Source organism: Cibotium barometz, chromosome 28, assembly GCF_041138505.1.
Source record: "Cibotium barometz isolate CiBa-2024 chromosome 28, ASM4113850v1, whole genome shotgun sequence".
Lineage (NCBI taxonomy): Eukaryota > Viridiplantae > Streptophyta > Polypodiopsida > Cyatheales > Cibotiaceae > Cibotium > Cibotium barometz.
In genome coordinates, this window is record NC_141073.1 from 8,631,090 (window position 1) to 8,636,907 (window position 5,818).

Here is a 5,818-nt window from a genome sequence, read left to right on the forward strand (position 1 = left end):
TAAATTCAAAAGCTATGCCTTTGATAAAAAGGCCACCCCTTCTCTTCTTTACATTCCAACCTTTCTCAATCCTAGAAAGATAAATTAATGGATTAATCAAACTCAGGCTTATTGTTTACTCTCTTGAATTTAGAAAATTGTGTAGATTAGAGTTCTATGAATCTAATTTGGGTTAATTTAAGTCAATTAAAGAATGATAAAAATGAGAAATGGTCAGCCATACAAAGGAGGTTATGGCAAAATTTTCCAAAATTTTATGGAAAAGAAAGTTTGTTTTTATGTTATTCCAAAAAGTGATTCTAACCATTTTTGCATCTAAAAGAAATATTCTGATTACTCCATGTACATTTTCACCTATGAATATACATGGATATCACTGATATTAATTAATAAAATTAATTTTTATGCATAGAAAGATGCATAAAGGAATTATTTTATTTTAAAAGTGTTATTTTCATTAAAATTGATTTTTATGCATAGAAAGATGCATAAAGAAATTATTTTTATTTCAAAAGTGTTATCCTCATTAAAAACGGATTCCATGTGAGTGTACTTCATGCATGTATTATGAAATTAAGCATTATATAAGAATAGGTCACTTATGAGCCTTGGATGTATGATCGGCCACAGTTTAAGTGTGTGAACACACTTAAATTGGCATTGTGTATATGTCATTTTAAGTGTGAACACACTTAAAATAGCATGTATACGTCATTTTCTCTCATGATGCAACATACTCTTCGATTGTGAAATTGAGTATTTCTCTTGCTAATACTCTGTCTAATCTTCTTCTTTAATGTATGCTAGTGAGTGTGTGTGAGTGGTGTCAGGTGAGAGGAGGGAGACGACGCATAGTCCAAAGCGATAGTGTTGAAAACACTGGTAGGGGCGATGTCAAAAACAGCTACCCAAAGAGATGGATTATGTCGAGAATGGCCTTGTTACTATATTGAACATTAGGAATGAAAGCATTTAAACCGGGAGCTCCCCTTGTGAGGATGGAACTATAAATAGCCTCTTTAATTGAGTTGCACTGCTGAGAATGCAGGAACTCTTACTTTAAATGGTGTGAAGGCTACTCTGCCCTCCTGAGCTATTACACTACTGTGCTTACAGGGTTTCCTTTGCTATTTGTTGCTATTAGAGGTCAGGTATAGAAGTACTCTCTCTTCCACTCTTTAGCCTCAGATAGAACTTTTGAAGTTGCTATTAGTAAAGTTGTTGCTTTGCTAGTGTAGATTTCAATGCTCATACAGAGCTCTCTCTCTCTCTCTCTCTCTCTCTCTCTCTCTCTTAATCTTGAGATCACACAAGAAAGAAAATTCCTTTGCTAATTACAAAAACACCCTAAACCCAACACTAAATATTCTAATGCCACTAATCAACCCACGATGCTTCTTTACAACACAACTATGCACAACCATGGCTCTGATACCATGTTAAAAAGTGTGGATCTAGTGTGCCAAGCTAAAACCACTTCATCATTTTAATAATTAGACACTTAATGAAATAAGACTAATTAAGAAGGTAATGCTAAAAAGTTATATCAAATCTATTCCATAAAAGTATCACACAAACGCTCCATAAAGGTGAGGATATACAAATCATATATAGGCTTCCAAGAGCCATCCACCTCAAAGACTTATTCGTCCACCTCATCCACTCTTCATTCTTACTAGGGCCCATTTACATTGTACCATACAAATTAAGCTTTGCCAAAGAACCATACAAACACCACACATTAGGAGAACCCTCGTCTCCCCTCAATATGTAAAGACCCTTGCCACTTGTTTAATACATACCTAATGTTTTAATAAATGTGAGGAGGATGAGGTTGGATATAGACAACTTCAAGAGCACCTCCGGGATGGGGCATGTGAGATCTAGCAAATCACCTTAGGGAGCACTAGTTCTCGTAGTGGTGGACAAAAAGGATAAAGTAAAGAGAATGTGTAAGAGTTATAAGGGTCTTAATTTTAAGTTTATTATTAAGAACAAATATCAATTACTGAGGATGGATGACCTCGTTGATCGACCTTATCGAACGGCTTTGTGGACTGTGATACTTGACAAAGATAGAACTAAGGACAAGTTACTATCAGATTAGGATATTTCTGGGTGACATAGGTGTTAAAATTAGGTGGACTCACTAATATGCTAGCAACATTCCAACAGATAATGAATGATTATTTTTGTCCATATAAGATGGGAAAGGTTGTTATTATTTATGTATAGCAAGAACCTAAAGGAATATGCTGAGTATTTCAGGATTGTGTTTGAATATTCTTACAAAAGAAAGCATATGATATTCACTTGGGCATGCCAAGTGTTGACTTGGTATTTGGCCACCCATATCCTATGGTCATATTTCCTTAAGGTTGACACATAGATTACTTAGCATAACAAAGCATGGGATTACGTCATTAGCGATAGGAGGTATATGTCATATCAAGAATTGGTTAGGAGTTACACATGTGTGAGAGTTACATGGGAGCGGGGCAAGAAGTGGTTATGGAAGTTGAAAGGTCACATGGACATGGCTATTTAAAGCCTCTTTGTATGGGATGTAACTTGAAGGGAGAGAATGAAATGACTAGAATGCTTTGCTCTTGCCCCTACATGTGTGTTTTGCGACGATCAGATTCAATAAGAGTCCTTTATTATGTGTTTCATTTAGCTCTTTAGCATCTTGTTTATGGGCTTAGCTACTAGTAAGCCATAAACAACAATGGGAGGAACTACAACTTGTAGAGAGGTAGCTGTGGCCAAGTTACAAAAATCAAACATAATAAAGCTGTCATCTAGTAAGAATGTGAAGTTTTCTCCAGCATATGTAGCAGAGGTATTCAAGCTCCCTATAGAGAAAGAGAACAAGATTAAGCCTACATGTAATAGTGAGTTGTGGCATGGTGCAATCCTGCATGTGGTGATGAGGACCTTTGCACCTATAGCAAAGGCTATCTTTGGCTACCTTCTCGCCACCTTTAACATCTTCGCTTTTTTCTTTTTATGCAAGGAGTTGGATTATTTTTTGGTGCCAATGCTCATGCTCTTTTGGTTTTTGTTTTAATGTCTCAACTTAAATGAAATTTTATTTGGGGTTAACAAATGAGTACTCTTGTGCTTAGGGGATCCAATTGTATCATCATAAATTCTAGAAAATTAAAGAGCACTATCCAAATTATTTGGTTTATTCTTGGCAAACCTTGTGTTGGTGATCCTTGTCTAATCCACGCTCAAAATTGAGGCACCATACCTTTTTGGGTATACATGGGAAAGAAAAACAAATCACTCAAGTCATTCACATAGGCCTCAAAAGGCCTCCCTTTCATGGAATGAGTGTAAAATCTAGCAAACTTTCGTAATCATCTTCTAATGGAGTAAATGGTTCTAATGGTTTCGACATGATTCAGATGTTAATACAAATCAAAGAAATAATTGCAAGATGACACAACGTCAATATAGATAAAAAAGCACACAAATTCCATTAGCTTGGGCCACTTTAAATAGGATGAGAGTACATGTGGTTAGCTTAATAGCTTATCTCTAATCATGCTTAATTAGCCCCCACAAATTAGCTCCCTTGAATTTAGCCACCACCTTTATGATTGTAGCCTTCATAAATGTTGATTGAAGACTTCCTACTAAGGCTACATGCTCTCCCTTAATGCATAAATTGCTGCACCTTTCATTACTTAACTTCTAACACTCCCCCTAAATGTGATGAGGATATGTCACCTTACATGCATACATTGAACATTCACTCCTAGTCCTTCCTTGGAAGTGTTGTTGTTGTCTCCTTCTTTGGTCATTGTGTTGCTATGGTAGTCCTCCTTGCTGGGATCTTTTTAAAAAGTGTTATTCTTATTAAATTTGATTTTATGCATCAATAGATGCATAAAATGATTTTTTTATATATGAAAGTGTTATTCCCATTGAAGCTGATTTTTATGCATAAATAGATGCATAAAGAATTTTTATATTAAAATTAGAATTCTCTTAAATCCTATGTTTAAATTCTATGAGTATTTGATAAATGAATAGTTAAATACTCTAAGAGAGAAATTTCTATCGTTTTATATTCACACAGATTGAAAAAGAGAATTCAAGAAATCTATCGAGATCAAAATATTCAGATAAATGATTAATCTATTCCTCATTGGAATTCGTAACTAATTTAGAAATCAGTTAAGTGAATATTTAAAGAAAGAAATTCAATAAAATAGTAACTGAATTATCAAACCTTTTCGAGAAAGATAGATTAGGAAAAATCTTATCTGACTCGAACCTTGAATCAGACTATGACCAAGACCAAACTCTTTCGTCAGTTTTGAGGAAAGAAGGTGTGACCAATTTAGAAAAATACACTCAAAACTCCCGCCAAAGCTGAAACTAAGTTTGAGACTCTTCCAATTGATCTGTGGATCAAGCTTATAGAATTCAAGAAATTCTAGTATCAAGAAGTTTAGGGGATACTGATTCAAGAAATACTCCTTGTATTCAAAAGAAAATCAAACTAAAAAACTTGCATTGAAATGAGATGTAAATGAATGAATGGATGGATGTAATGTGATGTGAATAGATGTGATGAGATGCGATGTGAATGAATGGATGGATGTAATGTGATGTGAAATAGATGTGATGTGAATCAGATAGATGTGAATGAATGGATGGATGTAATGTGATGTGAATAGATGTGATGAGATGGATGTGAATGTGTGTGATGAAAATGGATGTGAATGTGTATGTGAAGAATGGATGTGAATGAGTATGTGAAGAATGGATGTGAATGTGTATGTGAAGAATGGATGTGAATGAGTATGTGAAGAATGGATGTGAATGTGTATGTTGTGATGAGAATGGATGTGAGTGTGTATGTGAAGAATGGATGTGAATGAGTATGTGAAAGAATGGATGTGAATGTGTATGTGAAGAATGGATATGGATGTGTATATGAAGAATGGATGTGAATGAGTATGTGAAAGAATGGATGTGGATGTAAGTGAAAGAATGGATGTGGATGTATGTGAAAGAATGGATATAGATGTGTATGTGAAAGAATGTGATGTGATGTAGTAAAGAGGTGTGATGTGACAAGAATATGTGGATGTGAAGTGATAGATATGAATGTATGGATAGATGTGAGTAGTCATAATGTGAACGATTGGATGGATGTGGATGAATGAGATGAGATGTGTATGAATGAGATATGATGGATAGAAGTGATGTGATATAATGTGGATAGAATGTATGTGATGGGATGGTTATGAGAATGTATGTGGTGGATTTTAACGAATGAATGTGATGGATATGAATGAATGTGATGTAATGTAAATTGAAATAGATGTGATATGTGATGTGAATGAATATGATGTGATGAGATGTGGATATGGGTAGATGCGAGTGGATGAGATCTGATGCGGATAAATGAGAAAAGATGTGATGAGATGGAAAATGATGTGATGAGAATGGGAATACATATGAAATAAATGAGGATTGATGTGGAACACTGTGGAAAGACGAGAGTTCGTTATAGAAACTGTATTTATGAGACTATTTTTAAATGACTGTTTTATGTCAAGAATGTTGGGGAAGCATTTTGACCGTCTTATGAATGAGATCGTGGAGACCTATCTGATAAAGTTACGACAGCTGACCGAGAGTCAATGGAGGACATCTCGCGTAGCAAGGTCAGTCGTGGTCTTGACCAGCCTTAATCCGATTTAAATGGTGAGCTTCCGGTACTACGGTGGATGAGGGACCAAGGAAGCGGCCTACGAGTGAAGCGCTAGGTGACCTGCGAAGGATCCTAGAGGGT